At 30.6% G+C, this 23,624-nt stretch overlaps 2 long non-coding RNA genes across 4 annotated transcripts in view; one reads left to right on the top strand and one right to left on the bottom strand.

Moving 5' to 3' along the window:
• The window catches only part of LOC143064820 (uncharacterized), a 30,050-nt gene that overhangs the window by 1,595 nt on the left and 4,831 nt on the right, over window positions 1–23,624 (top strand). The window contains exon 1 of one of the 3 annotated variants that reach the window (XR_012975326.1): window positions 3,560–3,801. The exons of 1 other annotated variant lie outside the window; for it this stretch is intronic. This is a non-coding gene — a long non-coding RNA (uncharacterized LOC143064820). Of the gene's footprint in view, window positions 1–3,559; window positions 3,802–18,593; window positions 18,901–23,624 lie in introns of those variants that run through there. One more of the 3 variants, XR_012975325.1, reaches the window with a different exon arrangement.
• LOC143064821 (uncharacterized) lies at window positions 5–18,054 on the bottom strand. The gene is made up of 4 exons (XR_012975328.1): window positions 17,983–18,054; window positions 7,449–7,535; window positions 5,418–5,503; window positions 5–117 (listed from the first exon to the last, which is right to left on the bottom strand). It is a non-coding gene; the product is annotated as an uncharacterized LOC143064821 (long non-coding RNA).

Here is a 23,624-nt window from a genome sequence, read left to right as displayed (position 1 = left end):
AAGATGTGTAATTTTTCGTCATTTCTTTTGATGTTCTGTCATAATCAGTCAGACTATTTCACCAAGATGTTATCAAATTCTCCTAGTACTTCATAGTGCTCTTTTTTCAATAATAATCTGAAATACACAAAATCAACAATTTAGTAACTTCATAATGTACAAACTTTAACATGTCAGATTAATATGATGAAGAAAATGATGTGCAGCGAAGCCTTGTTATTTGACTGACCAGTTGGTGCATGTTTGGACACAATATTCAAGCTTGATACTGTCTGTATTTGGATTTTGTTGAAAATTTTGAGGAGAAAAAAATCCCCCTCCCCCAATTTTTTTCAACCCCCTTTCAGTAATTACCCCAAAACTTAATCCCAGCCTTTTCCTTTGTGGTATGGTACTTTGCAGTACAATTTTAAAGAAATCCATACACTTAAACACAAAATATTGTCTGGAAATTAGAAAAATGCTTGTTTTTGACCCCCTATTTCCTGAACTTTTGAGGCAATTACCCCTTTAAACAATTCCAGTCTACCCTTTGTGATATGGAACCTTGAAGAACAATTTCAGAGAGATTAGTACACTGGCACACAAGTTAATGTCTGGAAACTACAAAAATGCTTCTTTTTTGCCCCTAATTTCTAAACTGTTGGTACCATCACCCCAAAAATCAACCCAACCTTCCTTTTTGGTATTAAACCTTGTGTAAAATTTCATGGATATCCATTCGCTTTAACTTTATAATTATCCGGAAACCATATGTGTCGACATACATCGCTAACAACAACATCATACCATAATATGACTCAATTTTATTCTTCGAACTTATAAAAATCAGGACGCTGTTTTTTACTTTTTAATTGTTTAACATTTTACAATGGGGGGCTTTTATTAATAGCTTATTACAATATATATGGTAATTATTTTTGCTAAAGGCTGAAAGCAAACCACTGAACTGTCATTGTTCATAAAGATAGTTTTCATGGGCAATCTTAGCACATCTCTTCATTTTTACATGATGATCATTTTGAAAATCAGTCATTGTTATTTGTGGAAACCCTTCTTGGAATTTAGTGAAACTTGAATATATGAGCATAACCATTTTTATGATAAAAAATTTCAAAATATTTTCATTTCCTGTATCTACATGATCTAATTAATAAAGGATTTTAGTATTTTTGCAGTTAACATTAATCTGTAGCTTCTTTCTAATGTTTAATATAAAACCACACGCTGAAATGTCTCGCCTTCTTTTGTAGTCCTTAAAATAAAGCTTTATTACAATTGAAACATAACCTTAACATTAACCAAAAAAACTAAAAATTTACCACTAAACCATGAAAATGAGGACAAGGACAGGCAAGGTGAAATGAACCATACAAGGCACACATCTATACAGCTAATAATTCTTCCATACAACTAATATATTTCCATACACCTAATATAGTTATTATAGCAGTAGACTTATTGCATATAGTATAAGATAAAAAGACAAAAACTCAAAAACTTAACTTTGACCACTGACCATGAAAATGAGGTCAAGGGCAGATGACACATACCAGCTAGAAATGTACACCTAACAATCATTCTGTTTTTATTTCCATACACCAAATATATTAGACCTTTTGCAAATAGTATATGAAAAACAGAAAAAAACCCACAAAAACTCAACTATAATCACTGAACCATGGAAATGAGGTCAAGGTCAGATGACACCTGCCAGTTGGACATGTACACCTTACAGTCCTCCATACACCAAATATACTAGACATATTGCTTTTAGTATCTGAGATATGGACTTGACCACCAAAACTTAACCTTGTTCACTGATCCATGAAAGGAGGGCGAGGTCAAGTGAAAACTGTATGACAGCCATGAGGACCTTGCAAGGTACTCACATACCAAATATAGTTATCCTATTACTTATAATAAGAGAGAATTTCACTTTACAAACCAGATGCTCCGCAGGGCACAGCTTTAAAGGACCACATAGGTCGAACCCTGTACAGTTGGGGCAAGTATGGACACAACATTTAAGCTTGATACAGCTCTGAATTTGGATTGTGATTAAATAGTTGACACAAGATAGGTTTCTGACACAGAATGAATGTGGTCTAAGAACTTACACTTAATAAACTGTTATCACAGAGATATGTATCGCCTTTTTGTAATTTTGATAATGCAATGTTGAAATTAAATAGCAATATTTGAACATGTAAGTTATGCAAATATTCATGTAATTTTGATTATGCAATGTTGAAATTAAATAGCAATATTTTAACATCAAAGTTATGCAAATATTCAAAGTCTCAGGGCTATGAACAATGACTGATGGTACATGGCTAAACAATCTCCATGGAATGAGATGTGCCAATGATAAATATAATACAACTGCATACCAATTTCCATTGACTCATAATAAGTAGTTCCCTTTAAACACAAACATTAACTTTTAAACTATGTAAAAGTTTCAAAGTCAATGAACCATGATCAGGGGTGGGGCTATATAATCTCCATGAAAACAACACTTTCAAATGACAATAAATTTGCATACCAAATATCATTGACTTAACATTAGCAGTTCATCTTAAACTGATATTATCACAAACTAATACATGTAAACTAAGCAAAAGTTTCAAAGTCAATAGACCATGACTGAGGGGGCAGGGTCAAATATTCTCCATGGAAATGAGATGTGCTAATGTTTATAAAACTGAACACCAATTAACATTGGCCTACCACTAATGGTTCCCCTTGAACTGACCTTATCACAAACTAATACATATTAACTTAGCAAAATTATTAAAGTCTATAGACCATGACTAAGGAGGCGGAGTCAAAAAATCTCCATGAAAATGAGATATGCCAATGCTTATATACAACTGCATACCAAATATCATTCACCTACCACTAGTGGTTCACCATAAATTGACCTAATCACAAACTAATACATAGTTGATGCTGCCGCTGCGGGGAACACCATACCTATGTCTCATTTTTTTACTCCGTCAAGGCGAGAAAAAAACTTATAAATTTAAATTGGACATTTACCTATTATGGTCAAATATCCAAAATATAAATACATGGTTAGATTCAGCATATCATCATGTTCATAGAACCCCAAGAATTAAATTTTTGATGAAATCAAATAATGTGCAATTTTAGACCCTTTAGACCTCAAGCATGTCAATGTGGATCAATTTGATAACCGGGCCTAATATTAAAAATCTAAATACACGGTTAGATTCAGCATATTAAAGAACCCCATTTTTGTTGAAATCAAACAAAGTTTAATTTGAACCCTGATTTGGACCGACAGTCCATAATCAAAAATCTAAGTACATGTTTAGATTCAGCATCAAAGAAGTCCAAGAATTCAACTTTTGTTAAAATCAAACAAAGTTTAATTTTGGACCATTTGTACCTTAATGTAGACCAATTTGAAAACAGGACCAAAAATTAAAAATCTAAGGGTGCTATAAACAGTTTCGTATAAAAAACTAGGGGTAATTCCCCCAACTAAAAATAGACTTGAAGGGAAGTCCCTTTTTATCAACATAATTGGTAAAAAAGTATCATGTTTTTTATATTTAATTGTAAAATTAAGTTAATTAGCTTCAATTAAAACAGGTTGAATGATTAAAATAATTTTTAAAAATTAGATTAAATACACATGTTTTAAGGGGAGACAAACTGTAAACATCCTGTTTTTTTGTCAGTGAAAAGTGCAAAACTTATTTGCACCCACTGTATCTCTTTTCGAAGCAGGCGAACGTAGCCTGAAGCATAAATTTTTAGAAAGACCAGGTAAAAACCTATGAAATTCATACTGTTTTGAATATGAAAAATGTGCATGTATCATGTCTGCATGGGTGTGCACATGGCCTGATTTCATGTTTTTTATGCATAGATTAGGCAATATTTTTCCCATTTTCTCTGGATAAAACTTTTTGGTACTATTAAAAGTACAATTTATTTTTATTTCATTATAAACTAAAGAAAACTCTTGATTCTAATGATATCTAGTTTTATACAAGTATCTTCATTAACATTAACACCACTAAGGGTCAATTATAGATGGTCCCTCAAAATATGATGTCATAGAAAAAAACTGTTGTCAGATTGCACCCTAAATATACGGTTAGATTTGACATATATACAAGAACCCAAATAATTCATTTTTTGATGAAATCAAACAAAGTTTAATTTTGGACCCTTTGGACCCTCATTCCTTAACTGTTTGGGACCAAAACTCCCAAAATCAATAACAACCTTCCTTTTGTGGTCATAAACTTTGTGTTAAAATTTCATAGATTTCTATTCACTTAATTATACTATTAAAGTTATTGTGCAAAAACCAAGAAAAATGCTTATTTGGGCCCTTTAACTCCTAATCTGTTGGGACCAAAACTCCTAAAATCAATTTGAAACTTCCTTTTCTAGTCTTTAACCTTGTGTTTAAATTTCATAGGTTTCTATTTACTTATACTAGTTATAGTGTGAAAACCAAATGTCTTCGGATGACAACGACAACGACGCCAACCTCATACCAATATACGACCAAAATTTTGAATTTTTGCAGTCGTATAAAAATCTTAACTTTTTTTTCAAGTAGACACTCAACCATGAAAATTAGGTCAAGGGCATTGGACATGTGACTGAGAGAAACTTGGTAACCTGAGGCATCTTGGTATATATTCAAAGTATGAAGCATCCAGGTCTTCATCCTTCTAAAATATAAAGCTTTTAAGAATTCAGCTAACTCCTCTGCTGGCCCCCAGAACATTATATATATGTCGAGCTTTCTGCAACAAAAGTTGCAGGCTCGACAATAAGATGATGTGGTATAATAGTCTATTTTCACATTATCAACTTTTGACTCGGATTCTATGTTTTTTCAACAGGTTTTAATACCTTCTCTGTGGTAAGACATCCTGGTACTCTGTCACTACAAACACCCGAAAGAAGTAAATTCAAAAATATAAATGGTGCAATTTTGGGGGAAGGTTTACTGTTTTCTGATGATTTAGTCATGTATAGAAAACATAATGGCATATGCATTAAACAGTTAACTTCCCTCAAATTTGTTCCGATTAAAGTGGGTACATGTAAATAGGAAATTTGTCTATTTTTAATGACACAATATCCACCTTGATTGACATGGACATCAAATAACTGATACCATGGATACTCTGTCATACTTTCACAGATTTCTATGAAACTTTGCAGATGCTTTTATGATTGCATTTTTAGTTGTGCTTTTAAATGTTGATGGTATGTTTTAATATACATGTACTGCCCACTTTAAACAAATTTTATTGTTTCACATACAGTTATTACCATCTTACCCAATACATCTTTGATGCATACTCGAGGTACATGTATTAATACAAATATAAACATTACTTTAAATTTATGTTTACCTTCATTTGATATCCTTAATCTTCAGTCAAACTTTCCGACTCCTCAAACATTTTTTTTGTCAACAGAGGAAATTTATCTCCTTTATCTACAATAAAATCCTAATTAAAACTAGACCTTACAAAAAACTCTGTGGCTAATTTATTAAATAATTAGGAGTTGACTGACAATTTCAACCATTCATGATACTTATTTGATGATCTTTTCTTGTTGATCATTTTTGCGACTTAAACTAAAATTTCTCTCCATCTATATGTTATTTGTTTAGATGACATCAAGTGATGGCTATAATCATTCATTTATAGGTCTAGGTTAGCTTTTAAGGGCATACGATACAGTTACAGGAGGTAATGACGTTGCTAATGCAAAATGTTATTTTCGCGACATCAAACTTTAACATACCAGGGAAAAATGCATTTTTCGACTGATTTTGATCATTCAAACTGAATTTATTTGAAAACGAGTTCATGGAACCCCATTTTTCAAAACAGCAATTTGTTTGACTTTCAATTTGCAGGGAGATTATGTGACCCAAATTTAGGATTTTTTTTAATTTTGATAAACATAAAGCCAAAAATGACATATTTTTCCTCAATTCATGAACATTTGATAAATACGAGTTATTTCGGAATAAAAAATGCATAATTTTATAGGATACTTATAAAATACAGAAATTACCGATTATTAAAGTCATAAGAAACCTCAAATTAAAAAAAAAATATGCATATGTTTTTTATAACTAAATGGTTAGTTTTCATTAAACAACTTATGTACATATATACTTTTTTCTGAGGAAAATTCTTTAATTTGTCCACATTTAGAAGAAGAGTACTTATTTTTAATTGCTTGCTGCCAGCAAGCAATTTGCCGACATATTTTCCGTATGCATAGTGACCCGAGCGTAACCCTCCTCGTAAAAATCCGGTGACCACAATACGCATGGATCTGTCATTGAAATAAACAAATATCTGATTATACATGTTAAACACGTGCTCAATACCCATGCTTTTTGTGATTTGTATACTATAAGGTGACAATCAGTTAAACTCGGCTTCAAATCATGGCATTTAATGAGCAGCCATATTTGTTCAATCATAACAGAGAGAGAAAAAAATTGGCGATTATATGATATATTTGCGAAAATAATGATAAAATCGTGCACATAGGACTAAGTTTATGAATGTATACATCCATTGGTTTAAGAATTGGACAAACATTATTTTTCACCACTCACTCGTTTCATATGACTTTAACAAAAAACAATTTGTGTTTATCTTTTATAACAAAAAAAATATGTCTTTTTTTCGAAAAAAGAAAATACGGCCACATATCTGAATTTTGAGCAAATATACAAAATTTCGACCTCATTTTTCTCAAAAAGTAGCACATGAAGGTATATTTTTTATTACATATTTGATTTAATCAGGTAAAAAAAAGCCTATATGCAAATTTTCACGAACTTGTAAATACAGGATCAAAACTGTACGGTATGCCCTTAAGAGAAATTCAGCCCATTGTGTAAGGACAAGGATAAAATATTGATTATTAGAACATGCTTTCAGTAACTGCTATAAATCTCAGATGTGTATTTCATGTGTTTTTGTTTTAGGATTTTTTATTGTGCTTTGACTTTGTATTGATCTTAGAATTAAGCCCTTTTCAAATGATTTTTATAGTTTGCTAGTTGAAATGTTGCACCACTGTCATAGGTTAGAAGAAGAGTTTCGTGCCAGCAACCATTTTTAATGTTTTACAAACTCCATGTGCCTGTCTCAATTCAGGAGCTTGTAATTCAGTAGTTTGTTGCTGTATATCATAACAGTTTATCGTTCAATGTTTTGTTAATAAATCAGGCCCAAAGTTGTTCATTGGTAATTTCAAGTCCTTGACGTTGTATAGCTCATTGTTGAAGGATGTACAGTTACCTTTGGTTGTTAATTTTTGTCTCACTGGTCTCTCATGGAGAGTTGTTTCATTTACAATCATACCACATCTTCTTATTTTTACAAAACATTTAAATAAGTATACTTCACCTTAGAAGCTGCAAACAAAATGGTACAGTCCAAGTTCCTTTTCTCTTTGTTTCTTCAACATCATTTGTATGAATGTATCTGCAACATCTACAAGGAAAAATTGTTTCTGTAAAAATGATAAACGTACTTAAATCTTATACTTAATAAAAAAAAATGGGGTCACCGTTCACAACCTGCCTTCGAAAGAAGCATACATTTTTGTAAAGGTACCTTTTTTCTGTTGAACTAATAGCAGAAATAGAGGTAATACCGAAATAAGAGAACTTAATTACAGAAATCGCTCAAATTTTACAATAGTTTAGTTTAAGAACAGCTTAATTGAAAATAATAATAAAAAATAAAGGTCACGAATGAGTTCCAAAAATGGCATTTTTATACCAAAGGGAGATAATTTTGAGCAATTTTAATGATATCTACATTTTACAATTCGTCTGAGGCCATCAAAAATTGATTTTTTTAAATTATTTTTGTACCATATGATAAGGTAACAAATAAAAGGAGTAGGAAAAGTTCCGATTTTGGCCTCAAATTTCAAATTCATCTAACGAAAGATTTTGGACACTTTTTAAACTCTTAACTGTCTATTTCAATTGATTCAATCTAGTTAATGTGAAAGATTTTGACTGACTTAGTCATTAAAAACGCTCAGATTCAAGCTTTCGTATGAAAAATCTATTGAATTTGCCAAAAAATGTCACTTTTCTGATGGTTTTTGTCAAAAAATGAAAGTGGCCGCATCCTCAACCTTTACATGTATATATATACAATGTATTATGTATTATCATTAAATACAATTAAAGAACCTTAGTGAGCACACTCACATACCCAACGTCCCCACATTGTCATTGGAGAAATTAAATTAGTGTAAGAAAAAAATTGTATAAGAAAAATTAATTTCCTGCCAATATGCACATCTAAATAGTATGTCCTTATTATCTACAAAATTTCATGAAATTCTGTTGTGTGGATTCAGAGGAGTTGAGATGACAAACTGTTGCAGAAGTACATTGAAGCAAATAAGTTCAAAGGGCGTAACTCCTAGAAAAAAAATTGAATCACAATTTCCCGTCGATATGCAGAACTACATAGTATGTCCTTATTATCTGAAAAGGTTTCGTGAAATTCTGTTGTGTGGTTTGAAAGGAGTTGCGATGACAAACTGTTGCAGTAGTACATTAAAGTAAATAAGTTCAAAAGGGCGTAACACCTAGAAAAAAAATTGAATCGCAATTTCCCGTCAATATGCACAACTACATAGTATGTCCTTATTATCTGAAAAGGTTTCATGAAATTCTGATGCATGGTTTGAAAGGAGTTGTGATGACAAGAAACAGGACTGACGGACGGACGGACGGGTCAAAAACATTATACCCTCCGCAACTCGTTGCATGGGGTATAATTAACATTTCAATATTATAAATGAACACGAATAATAACAATATCATAATGTAAGGGGAAAATTTACACTTTCATTTAAGACAGAAACCGTCTAAAATTTTCCAAAAAATCTAAAATTTTGAAGATTTCAGTAATTTAGCATTACTTAATGATGCTAGTACCTGATATATGCATTGTATTGTCAAAAACATCCTATATTTATTTAGCAGAAGCATGCTACTTTCCAATAAATAGCTTAAGGATTACATTTTCACAATTTTGTAAAACTGCTATATTATGGGGCCAAAAAGGGGTCTTACTGAATCTACTCCTTTGTAATGAAAAAATAAATGTTTATTTTTCTCTTAAATTTTAATACATGTACCCTCGAGCCTCCTTATTGTAACTTATAGTAGTTTCTGGTTTTATCATTGTTGAAGGCCATACAGTGACCTAAAGTTGTTAATTTCTAATGTAATTGTGTCTATTGTCTAGAGACTAGATTTGTCTCATTGGCAATCATACAGTATACCATATTTTCCTTTTAATTTGTTGACTTAATATTCTGAATATTTCAACACCTATTCACATATTTTTAAACTAGAAATCAATGGTGGATCTAGAAATTTTCATAAGAGGGGGACCTTTTACTGCCTAAGAGGGGGTCCCTACTCGAGTCATTCCCTATACAATCAACTAAATTTTTCTAACAAAAGGTGTTGTCAGACCGGGCCCCCTGATTCTGCCTATCTAGAAACATAATAGTGAGTTGTCTCATTGGCAATCATACAGTGTACCACATTTTCTTTTTAATTTGTTGACTTAATATATTTCTTAATATTTTCAACACCTATTCACATATTTTTAAACTAGAAAACAATGGCGGATCTAGAAATTTTCATAAGAGGGGGCCCATAGACTGCCTAAGAGGGGGTCCCCACTTCAGTCTTTTCCCCTTACATTATGATATTGTAAAGTCAATTGTAAAATACGGGTATAGATTTGAAAATCTTACAACTGAATTCAGTCTATTGAAAGATGCTTATAAATGCAGCCAAGAGCTTCACAAATCTAACATAACTTCTTCTGCCAGTTCTCATTTGCTAGTAGAAAAAGTTTTTGAAATTAAACAAGAAGTAAAACATTTCGGACAATATAAATTTTTGAACATATCTAGCAAATTAATTCACACTAAATATATTAGCAATTGGTATGCTAGCCAAAATAAAGCTTCTGATGGAAAACTGTATAATAATGTGAAATTTAAGCTACGGTCATGCTTCAATGATTCCCTATATATAAACAGTGGCGGATCCAAAAATTTTCATAAGTGGGGGCCCACTGACTGACCTAAGAGGGGGCCGCTCCAGTCACGCTTCAGTGATTTCCTATATAAGCAACCAAATTTTTCCAAAAAAAGGGGGGGGGGGGGGAAAGCCCCCTCCTAAATGATAAATCCGCCTCTGATAAACCAATTTTTTCCCACGAAAGGGGGGGGGGGGGGGGGGGGGGGGGAGCCAAGGATCTGACTATGCATTGGGAACATGTGTACATGTATTAAATATACTGTTCCCAGCTGACACCTTATATGTATAGGAAGTGCCCCCTCCCGAGATTCCTGTTTATTCAATTCAATTCAATATTTTATTGGAAAGAGCTCAATAGAGGCGTGATCCAAATACAGATAATTAATAATATTAAAACAACACACAAATGAAATAAAGATTCATGGAACAAGTCAAGCCAATTCTATGTATACAAATACATTATAAACTGATATTGATACCATAGACTTATATTTCAGTATTATTCTAGATTTTCATATATTTACTTAAAACACACAATATAAGATATTTATATATATATATGTATATGGACAAACTACTGTCAAGGATTATTATCTGATGAAACGGTATGGTGGTCTCTCAAATCAAGAGCTTCTTCAATATACATACAAATAGATTTTAATTCCTTTTCAGACATAGGATTTAACATTTTGGTAAAATTTTCATCCAAATTATTTAAATTTATATCATTAATTTTATATTTAGATCTAATTTTGTTATATTGCAGACATTCAATCAAGAAATGAATCTCATTTTCAATTTTTCCTGTGCAAAATTTACAAAATCTCTCATTAGATGGTATTTTTGGTCTTGCATACCTCCCAGTTATTCTATTGCTAATGAGTGTGCATTATTCTTAATTTAGTGAGTTTTTTTCAATTAACCCTTTCCTCCATTGAATTTTTTTTTTTGCATACTTGATTCGCATAGGATTTTTTTGATAAAATGCTGAACATATGCTTTAAAGTATTAAGGCATTGCGAAAAACAACTATTTCATCAAATAAATTTGAGTCGGATATATATATATTCCTATGATATTCCTTTTCATAATGGATACCAATTTTATTAAGTCAACTGCAGACACTTTGTAGTCAAAGTGTTTCAACTGAGGTACTACATAGGCGTCAAACGGCGTCATTATTGAGTAAGGGGGGTGGCGTCAAAAGGCGTCATCATGGAGGAAAGGGTTAAAGGTATTTAGGAATATTAAAATTTAAATATTCTTGTTGTTTAAATTTTACTAAAAAATAAAAGTTTACCACAGTGTCCATCTTTTATTTTAGAAAGTTCAAATATAATTTTATTTTTGTAGAAATCTTCTAGTTTCTGTTTGAAATTACTATTACAATGCTTTTTCAATGGTATTGCAATATATTTCATTAATTCAGATAGTTTATAAGACCATGAATTTTCTCTATTTGTGAGAGTTTTGTCCACTTCAAAAGCAGCCTTGAAAATTTCATGCAGACCACCAGACTGTTCACCAATATTACTGAGACGCTCATAATATTTATACATAAGTTGATAACATTTAATGCTAATGGGTAAAGTGCCCAATTCACACCGCACTGCTAGATTGGAAGACTTTCCATGAACCACAAGTGTTTTTAAATATGGAGTTTTGTGTTTTGTCTAATTTACTTTTGTCTATAAATGCTTCAAAATTTGGTTTGAATTCTGATAACCATACTTCTGATCCATAAGTTAAAATAGGAGTTATCATTGAATTAAAAAGCTGGAGATAAGTCTTAACAGACAAATTTTCACTATATGGAAGTTTTGACTTCAATGCAAAATATGCTGTTTTAGCTTTATCTGAGAGGCTTGACACTGATTGTATACATTTTCCAGAGCTATGAAAATCAACTCCTAAGTATTTATAACAATCAACAATTTCAATTGCATTAGAACTGTAATAAAAGTAAACGTTTTTTTAATTTACTTTTAGTTTTAGAGAAAATTATAATTTTCGTTTTCTTAAGGTTCAAGTCCAGTTTCCATTCAGTACTATGTTTTTGTAAAGAATCAAGAGAGTTTTGGAGACCATCTGCATATTCCGATATCAATAACAAATCATCAGCATACAATAAATGGTTCACTTTTTGACCATTTAAAGGAGTAGGTCCGGTAAGGTCTGATTTCGGCCTAAATTTTCAAGTTCATCTAACGAAAGATTTTAGACACTTTTTAAACACTCAAGTGTCTATTTCAATTGATTCAATTAGTTTATAGGAAAGATTAACTGATTACGTCATTAAAAACGCTCCAATTCAAGCTTAAATATGAAAAATCTATCAAATATGTCAAAAATAGTCACTTTTCAGATGGTTTTTGTCTAAAATGAAAGTGGCCGCATCCGTGTTCATCCTCAACTTTTATATATAATATGTGTTATCATCAAATACAACTTACAGTTCAATATTATGGATGAACACGAATGCGACCACTTCCATTTTAGACGGAAACCGTTTAAAATTTAACTTAAATGATCAAATTGTGAAGATTTCAGTAAATTAGCATGACTTGATGATGCTAGTACCCAATTTATGTGCGTTGTATTGTCAAAAACAGCCCATATTTATGTAGCAAAAGCATTCTACTTTTCGATAAATATCTTAACGATTACATATTCACAACTTTCTAAAACTGCTATATTTTGGGGCCAAAAAGGGGTCTTAATGAACCTACTCCTTTACTGCACTAGTTAAGTTTGTATCTAAGTATTTTTCTATGTCATCAACAAATATATTACTGTAAATTCAGAAATTATTGCGTGCATTTATTATTGTGATTTTGTCATTTTAGACTTAAATGTGATTTTAATTATAATGATTTTGAGAAAAATCCTGTTTAATTCATATCAATGATTTCAAAATGCGAGTTAAAATTATTGCATTTACAAGTCTGTCACATTTTTCGCAATAATCAAAACCTCCCAATAATTTCTGAATTTACAGTAAATAAAGTTGGACTTAAACTGTCACCTTGTTTGACACCCTGATTATCAAGAAAAGGCTTGGTAAACATATTTTGATATTTACATGAATATAAGGTATTAAGAGTACATGTCATGCAGTATATTATAAAATTTGCCTTGTATTTCTTTATTTTGTAATTTTAAGAACAGAGCTGATCTCCAGACACTGTCAAAAGCCTTTTTAAAATCTACAAAACACACATATATAGTTTCTTTTTAAATTTAAACAAATATTTGTTTATTATTGTTTTTAAAATAAAGACATGATCTACAGTTCTGTAATTTTTTTCTAAAACCACCTTGATTTGAAAATAATAAATTATGTGTTTCAAGAAAATCACTAAGTCGTTTTTGTAAAATGGATGTAAAGACTTTACCAAGACAGCTTGTTATGCTTATACCTCTATAGTTCCCACAATCAGATGGGTCACCAGATTTATAAATTGATGTCAATAGAGAAATGTTCCAAATTTTGGGGAATTTTTCTCAGTTAAGTATCTTATTAAAAAGTTTTGTCCAAAGTAAAACTAGAGTGTTTGACCACACCTTTAGAAATTCATTAATTATCAAATCAGGACCTCCAGATTTTCCCTTTTTTAACTTCTTAATACAGTCTTTGATTTCTTTACGTGTAATAGGGACATTAAGGGATGTATTAGAAAAGTTGTGATTTTTGTTCTCTATATTTTGATTTGTATCAGCAGGGATGATTCCACTATATAGTTTAGGGCCGCTTGGCGGCCCTAAAATCGGCCAGCGGCCCCAAAAAATTATTTGTGAATATAAATTCCCAATTCTTGAAAATAAAATAAAAATCGGTATTTTCGGAGAAGTTTCGGACTTTATTCGTTATAGGTTGAAAAATATAGACAAAGTATAGTTTTTTATGAAGTGTCCTATATTTTGACTTTAGTGGAAGATTTGATCATGTCATAGATATCTATTTTAATGGGCGCTGATCTCGTAAAAGCAGGTCGCCCAGAAGAGCTGCAAGGTTATATAATTTGATGAAAATAAATTATTTTATATTTTGCTCTATTTCATCAAAAGACAAAAGTTTGAGCGTTTTTGAAAAATAATGTTGATGATTATCCAGACCATTCAAGAAATACGATATGTCACCATTTAACATGGAACTGTTTCAAAAGTTATGAAAATGATCCTTTCTTCTTCATTAGAATACCATCAACTTTTTGAGAATTACTTTCCGGCGCTTGCATAAATGGTTTTAAGTTAATTTTAAATATTCTTTTATTTATTTATGAAATCTACAATTTTTCCAAATAATTTTAAAGTTCACTGGTCAATTGCTTTAAATATCTTATCTATTAAGTATATAAACTTTTGTAATTGTCTTTCTGAATACGACAATGGACCAATTCAATTTGAAATTCATTTTAATCAAGGTAAACTTATAAAGATGACCTGATGAAAAAATACCAAATGGATGATTTTTTTTCATTGGTTTATATGGCAAGCCGTTTTGCTATTTAATTTAATTTCAAGATATCTTATACACTTTATAAGATATCTTGTATAGTTTATAAGATATTGTATGAAATATCTTACAGATTATATAAGATATATCTTATAAAGTTTATGAAATTTACAATTTTTAAAATAATTTCATAAAATATAAGAGATACTGTATCTAATAATTTACATAACTATATCTTATATAATATATCTTATAAACTATATGATATATCTTATTAACTATATAAGATATTTTATAAACTATATGTATTGTTTATAAGTTATCTTATATGAAAGATATTCATAAGATATCTTAATAACTTTAGGAGATATCTTATAAAATATATAGTTTATAAGATATCTTTTATAATTTTCTTTATAAGATATCCCATAAACTATATAAGATATTTTGAAGATATCTTAAAAGCTATCTTATAAACTATACAAGATATCTTATAAACTATCTTATAAACTTGATAATCTATATTAAATATATCTTATAAACTATATAAGATATTTAATCTGAAATATATTCATAAGATATCTTAATAACTTTAGGAGATATCTTTAAAAGTATATGAGATATCTTATAAAATATATAGTTTATAAGATATCTTATATAATTTTCTTTATAAGATATCCCATTAACTATATAAGATATTTTGAAAAAAACTTAAAAGCTATCTTATAAGGGACGACATCAAAAGTTCAATGTAGGATAAAAAACTTAATTCACATAGTTTTTTCACTGACCCCCCCCCCCTTAACTTAATTTGGGAAAAATTGATTTATCAATAGGGATATATGTAAAAATCGATTTTAGATATACAAAACTTGCAGAATTTTAACCCCCCCACCCCCAAACTATTTGATTTAAGTTTTTTATCCTACATCGATCTTTTGATGTCGTCCCTAAACTATATAAGATATCTTATAAACTATCTTATAAACTTGATAATATATAATAAATATATCTTATAAACTATATAAGATATTTAATCTGAAATATATTCATAAGATATCTTAATAACTTTCATAAGATATCTTAATAACTTTAGGAGATATCTTTAAAAGTATATGAGATATCTTATAACATATATAGTTTATAAGACATCATATATAATTTTCTTTATAAGATATCCCATGAACTATATAATATATCTTGAAGATATCTTAAAAGCTATCATATAAACTATACAAGATATGTTATAAACTATCTTATCAACTTGATAAGAGATCTTAAATATATCTTATAAACTATATAAGATATCTAATCTGAAATGTATTCATAAGATATCTTAATCTTATCAAGTATATAAGATATATTAAAAAATATATAGTTTATAAGATATCTAATATAATTTTCTTTATAAGATATCTTATATAATTTTCTTTATAAGATATCTTATATAATTTTCTTTATAAGATATCCCACAAACTATATAAGATATCTTAGAAACTATATGAGATGTCGTATCAACTAGATAAGATATCTTGTAAATGATAAAAGCTATCTTGTTAATTATAAAATATATTTATTAGATATCTCATACAATATATAAAACTATATAAATCTTATGTAAATGAAACTATAGAAGATATCTTATATATTAAGTGAGATATCTTATATATTACATGAGATATCTTGACATTTGATTAAATAGTAAAACGGCTTGCCATAGATTTATGTTAGCTGGTATATATGTTTATGTATATGTAATAAGCCTAGGTTACTTTGAAGTAATGCGTCAAAGAAAAAAAAATAAGACGTCATAATTATTTGGAATAGTGCATCATATGCAATGATATTCATGTAATACAACTTCCCTGGTCTCAATCCAATAACTTTCAAGTAATCTGGTAATCATATCTATGAGATCAGAATCATATATATCATAATCAGTAGCCCATCCACAATTATTCAAAATGTTACAACTTCTTAAATCCGTGAAGAGGTTAAACTTAATATACATTTTCCGTTTTTACAGGAAAATGATATGATTTTGCCTTAGATTTTATGCATAAAAGATTCCCAATTGGAATAAAAATTCCCAATTTGATGTTCAAGGGACCCATTCAAAATGGAATCATCCCTGATCAGTTGTATCATCATTACTTGAAGCAAGCAAATTTCTATAGTGAATCTCCCATTCTTTGGCAGAAATAGCAGGCTCACAATTATTATTCTTTTTTTTGTAATTATTAATGCTTCCCCAAAATTTTTTGGTGTTCTTTGGGTTTATCTCATTTATTTGTTTTAATAAGGAATGAAAAAAATCCTTTTTTAATTTATTTTTCAATTTATTGTACTCTCTTTTACAGTTGCAATAAGTCAATCATAATTAGGGGCTTTACCTAATTTATTTCCAAGGGAACACACTTCTTTTCTAAGGAGTAAGCAATCATTTGACATCCATACTTTTTTTAGGTTTTTCTTTTTTTTTAAAATTTTTAAAAATTGCTTTAGGGAGCTACCATTTGATTTTTATGGGGGGGGGGCTAGGATGAAATTTGAAAAAAAAGGCAGGACAGGATTTTGAGTAAAAAAAAAAGGCAGGATGAGTAACTTGGCAAAAAAAAAATAAAAAAAATGGCAGGATGAAAATTATTGTAAAAAAGTCAGGATAAGCTAAGAAATAAAAAAGGCAGGACAAAATAGACTGAAAAATAAAAAGACAGGACAGAGATTACAACTAAAAAAAAAAGGCAGGACAAAATTTTTCATTCTAGCCCCCCCCCCATAAAAATCAAATGGTAGCTCCATTTAGCTACCATTTGATTTTTAGGGGGGGGGGCTAGGATGTAAATTTTGTCCTGCCTTTTTTTAGCTGTAATCTCTGTCCTGCTTTTTTATTTTTCACTGTGTTCGGTCCTGCCAGAGACATATAATACATTGTATCCTTTATATGTCTCTGGTCCTGCCTTTTTTTTTTTTTAGTTTATCCCGACTTTTTTTACCAAAATTGTCTTATTTTTTTTTGCAAGTGTGTCATCCTGCCTTTTTTTACTCAAAACTCCTGTCCTGCCTATTTTTTCTAATTTTATTCTAGCCCCCCCCCCATAAAAATCAAATGGATAGCTCCTTTAAAAGAAACTGATTTTTTTTGCAGCTCAAAAGTTTATTAGTCACAAATCAATGGAAAACAATTATCTGGCCATAATCGGCGAACATTTCAACAAACTTCCCCATATTAATTCAAATAATTTACATTCTTAACATGACGGCTTAATATCAGGCCGAACGTTCCCGGAATCTTCCGTGGAGACCCCCCCCCCTTTTTTTCCAAACGGGTATTTTAATGCGTGTTTCCTTAATGGCAGTTTTGAAAGAGAAATAATAGTAAGTGACTTTGTACCGAGAAAATTTAAGTTTTATGCATTTTACGTATCAGATCTTATCAACACATCTTCATCTTCATCCTCAAGTTGGCCCAAGACCACAATTAATGACCCCGCTTTTCGTTGTCCACGAATATAGTTCCTTTTAATTAGAGTGTATTTTTCCTTAATTTTTTTTCTTTCCTTTCCTCACTCATTCCTTAAATCTTTTTGGGTGGAAATGAAAGAAGAGAGGTCAAATAAATTTTTGGAGGTTGTATTTTAACTGATTTTGATATGGAATGAGTGACTAGGTCAAGTGCAAAAAGGTGATATTTACAGTTTTCGGAACATCTCTTGACTTGTCAATAGGGGTATGGATGTGTATTGGCTAAATTTGTAAAAGTGATTGCTTCAATCTTTCTGAATTTTGGATATATATTTGGACTAGGACAATACATTACACACACAAAAAATTGGACAAAAGTGCATGGTGCAATTTTTTTAATGATGCAAAAGGTTATAAAGAACTGATAGAGGAATTAATTGTGGTCTGTGGCCAGTTTCGTTTGCTCTGTCTTTACCACGGTCTCCTTTCGTACAGAAAAGTTAGGGCATATTACTACACGCATATTTATTATCAAAGTCGCAACATCCCTAGAAAGATCAATAAAATACAAACGTGTATTGATATCATGGTTTGTTCTACAAAGAACGATGAAATGTCTTGTCATTCTAAATCAAATTAAAACTCGACAGCGGACTATTTTTATGTGCATTTAGAACATTGTTGACAGATTGCGATTCGTGCTCGCGTCGTCTGTCAAAGATGATTTGCAAATTTTTCATACTAGAAGCAAGGAGATTGAAAATTATTCACAGGAAAAACAGTTTGTTTTGAGGCAAACAAAATCAACATTCAATTAAATAAAAAAGAGAGTTAAGGAATTTACGTGGTAAGATTTTAATAGAACAAGCGAAAAAAGGATCTAAAAATGCATTTATGAGGGGGAGGACAGGGGGGTACTCTTTTTCCTTCTCTCACCCATCTTCTCCTACCCCTCTTCTCCTTATTTTATTTTTTTTAATTTACCGGAAAAAAGAGATATTTTATTTTTTCATATTTTATTTTTTTCTCCAACTTCTCCTTTTTCCCAACCTTCCTCTCCTTTCTCCTATCCCCCTTTCTCCCACCCCTTTCTCCTACCTCCTTTCTCCATGTCTCCCTTATCCCTGTCCTCCCCCTCATTTATATCTGATGCTGATCATAACTCATGAATAAAAATGGTATCTGGTCTCAGTTGGGCCAGAGACATATATACATGTATATAAATTGTCTCTGGTTGGGCTGCTGTGTCACTCAGTAGTCCAAATAATTATGACGTCTGGCAAGGCTATTTTAATTTTTTTCTGGGACGCCTTCCTACAACTGTGTCAGGATTTGACTGTCAAAGTGATACAAAACAAATACACCGTGACAGTAGCTAATCAAGAAATTAATAAAAGGGGGAACGTCTAGTGCCTGTGGTCCTAGTGTAACAGTAGTCCAAATAATTATGACGTCTGGCAAGGCTATTTTTATTTTTTTTATGGGACGCCTTGCCAGACGTCATAATTAGTTGGAATAGTGTAACAGTAAATTTGGTCCGGTTGTAAAATTTGTTCTCCAGACTTTTTTTCCTAGTTACATGTAATTAAGTCCATGTCCATGATTTTACTAGGAATTAATGTCCCAGGACAAATGTTTCTAGGAAAATCAGTCCATAGCTAGTAATTTATGTTTGTAACTTGATTTTCCTAGGAAAATATGTCACAAGACTTGTTTTTCTAATAGTTTTTTTGTATCATAAAATATATTTAAAATAGAAGATTTTTTTTTTATAGATAAGATTGGAAAATAGAAGAATTTTTTTTCCTATAAAAATTAAGAATATTTCATTAATAACCTAATTATTAAAAACATAAATATTCAGTTTCCTTTGCTTATAACATTTTTGATAATAAAAGACATGGACATTTTTAGTCCAAATAATTATGACGTCTTGATAGGCTATTATATCTTTTTTCTTTGACGCCTTACTTTGTCAAATTATGACGTCTTGTAAGTTGAAAGGCTTTTAGATTTTTTTTCTTTGACGCCTTACTTAGTTCGTCGAAGTAAGGCTTCAAAGACAAAAAATATAATAGCCTTTCAAGCTGTCATAATTATTTGGACTAGGACATTTTTACCTAGGAGTTCAATACTAATGACCTGGACATGATTTTCTAGGAAAATATGACATGGACATGATTTCCTAGGAAAATTAGTCTGGAGACAAATTTTATTTACAGCTAATTTCCTCATGCATGTAATGCAAAACTTTGGTTGGCTTGCCTTCTTTGTTTGTATAATTGTTTATACAAGCTTTGTTAATAAGATTGACATGATGGTCATCTTTATATAATATATATATATAGGCATAGTTTAACCTGTATATTTAATATTTGAATTTAATTGGATATTATCCTAATGAGTGTACAATTTAAATACAAAGCAAGCAAGCTAACTTAAGTCTTGCTCTACATGCTTTAGGAAATTAGCTGTAACAGATTGATACACAACTCTTTCGTTTTGTCAACAATGTTAAAACATATTACATTCATATTCACTTTTAAAAATTAAAGGCATAGACATTTAAACCTAGGACTTCTAATGACATGGACATGACTTTGTGGGAAAATTAATAGTCTGGGGACATAAATTTTATCAAAAATTTAACTATGTGACTCTTAAACATTACTAAAACATAAGATTTAAATTTGCAAATGCAAGTAATTGAATCTTTTATAGGATTTTATAGGACATGATTACCTAGGAAAATTTGTCTGGGGACATATATAACTAATATCGGACTAAATATATACTAGTAAATTCTGTAACCATGGACTTTTTATACGACCGCAAAATTTGAAAAAATTTTCGTCGTATATTGCTATCACGTTGGCGTCGGCGTCGTCGTAGTCGTCGTCCGGCGTCCGAATACTTTTAGTTTTTGCACTCTAACTTTAGTAAAAGTTAATAGAAATCTATGAAATTTTGACACAAGGTTTATGACCACAAAAGAACGGTTGGTATTGATTTTGGGAGTTTTGGTTTCAACAGTTTAGGAATTAGGGGCCAAAAAAGGGCCCAAATAAGCATTATTCTTGGTTTTCGCACAATAACTTTAGTTTAAGTAAATAGAAATCAATGAAATTTAAACACAATGTTAATGACTACAAAAGGAAGGTTGGTATTGATTTTGGGAGTTTAGGTCCCAACAGTTTAGGAATTAGGGGCCAAAAAGGGACCCAAATAAGCATTTTTCTTGGTTTTCGCACCATAACGTTAGTATAAGTAAATAGAAATCTATGAAATTTAAACACAAGGTTTATGACCAGAAAAGGAAGGTTGGTATTGATTTTGGGAGTTTTGGTCCCAACAGAATAAGGGGCCCAAAGGGTCCAAAATTAAACTTTGTTTGATTTCATCAAAATTGAATAATTGGGGTTCTTTGATATGCCGAATCTAACTGTCATGACTGTGTATGTAGATTCTTAACTTTTGGTCCCGTTTTCAAATTGGTCTACATTAAGGTCCAAAGGGTCCAAAATTAAACTTAGTTTGATTTTGACAAAAAATGAATCAGTTAGGTTCTTTGATATGCTGAATCTAAAAATGTACTTAGATTCTTGATTATTGGCCCAGTTTTCAAGTTGGTCCAAATCGGGGTCCAAAATTAAACTTTGTTTGATTTCATCAAAAATTGAATAAATGGGGTTCTTTGATATACCAAATCTAACTGTGTATGTAGATTCTTCATTTTTGGTCCTGTTTTCAAATTGGTCTACACTAAAGTCCAAAGGGTCCAAAATTAAACTTAGTCTGATTTCAACAAAAATTGAAATCTTGGGGTTCTTTGATATGCTGAATCCAAAAATGTACTTAGATTTTTTATTATGGGCCCAGTTTTCAAGTTGGTCCAAATCAGGATCTAAAATTATTATATTAAGTATTGTGCAATAGCAAGTCTTTTCAATTGCACAGTATTGCGCAATGGCAAGAAATATCTAATTGCACAATATTGTGAAATAGCAAATTTTTTTTTAATTAGAGTTATCTTTCTTTGTCCAGAATAGTAAGCAAGAAATATCTAATTGCAAAATATTGTGCAATAGCAAGATTTTTTTTTAATTGGAGTTATCTTTCTTTGTCCAGAATCAACTTAAATCTTTGTTATATACAATATACAATGTATATTCACTTTTTACTACCAACTGATAAATTATAATAAATAACATTCAGTGATAACAAGCAGTTTTTTTTACATCTTAATATTTTATGATGTATTTAAATGAGTAGTTATTGTTGCAAACTCCATTAGAAATTTTAATTGAGATTAGTTTTGGAATAAGGGAAAGGGGGATGTGATTAAAAAAATTGGGTTCAATTTTTCTCATTTGAAATTTCATAAATAAAAAAGAAAATTTCTTCAAACATTTTTATGCCCCACCTACGATAGTAGAGGGGCATTATGTTTTCTGGTCTGTGCGTCCGTCCGTCCGTCCGTCTGTCCGTTCGTTCGTCGTACTGTTCGTCCGTCCGTCTGTCCCGCTTCAGGTTAAAGTTTTTGGTCAAGGTAGTTTTTGATGAAGTTTAAGTCCAATCGACTTCAAACTTAGTACACATGTCCCCTATGATATGATCTTTCTAATTTTAATGCCAAATTAGAGTTTTTACCCCAATTTCACGGTCCACTGAACATGGAAAATGATAGTGCGAGTGGGGCATTCGTGTACTGAGGACACATTCTTGTTTTGAGAGGATTAATATTCAACAGCATAGTGAATTGCTCTAAGAGAAAACAAAAATTTTAAGTTCATTAGAACACATTCATTCTGTGTCAGAAACCTATGCTGTGTCAACTATTTAATCACAATCCAAATTTAGAGCTGAATCCAGCTTGAATGTTGTGTCCATACTTGCCCCAACCGTTCAGGGTTCAACCTCTGCGGTCGTATAAAGCTACGCCCTGCGGAGCATCTGGTTATACTATATAGTAATATTTGTCCGTCCTGACATATTTTACCAGGACAAATTTATCACTTACACTTGTACTTGTTCGCCCTGGATCAATTTGCTCTGATTTTTTTTTGTACTCCAGTTGCATAATGTTAATTATTTGAACATTACATGTTAAAGTTTGTTGAAAAATTTGCTGAATTTTTGTATTGCCACAACCAATTTATTATCTATTTGCTTAGTCACTGTCATGATAGTAGCTAGAACACTGGAGTACAATGTATTAATTTATCTTCATTGGTATTTTTTAACAAAATAATTTGTTTTTTAATACAAGTCTCAGAATATATACAAAATGTAATTTTAAACGAACTTGTAAATCCTTGTATTAAATTCCTGTTTTCGTGATTTACAGTTCGTACATCCATGACATCATTGTTTTTATTAATTCCAAGCTGACTACTAGCTTATAAATCAAAACAAAAAGTTTGTTTTTTTATTATTGATCCATCAAAAGACAATTATCACAAAAATCAGTGAGAATAATTTACATGTTATTGAACAATTACCTTTCCTATAAACTTTTAAATATTTGTGTTTTTTTTATAAATTTTAAGCTATACAATTCTTACAAGTTTG

The sequence above is a fragment of the Mytilus galloprovincialis genome, chromosome 2 (assembly GCF_965363235.1).
Source record: "Mytilus galloprovincialis chromosome 2, xbMytGall1.hap1.1, whole genome shotgun sequence".
Taxonomy (NCBI): domain Eukaryota; kingdom Metazoa; phylum Mollusca; class Bivalvia; order Mytilida; family Mytilidae; genus Mytilus; species Mytilus galloprovincialis.
This window is presented reverse-complemented; position numbering and strand designations above follow the sequence as displayed.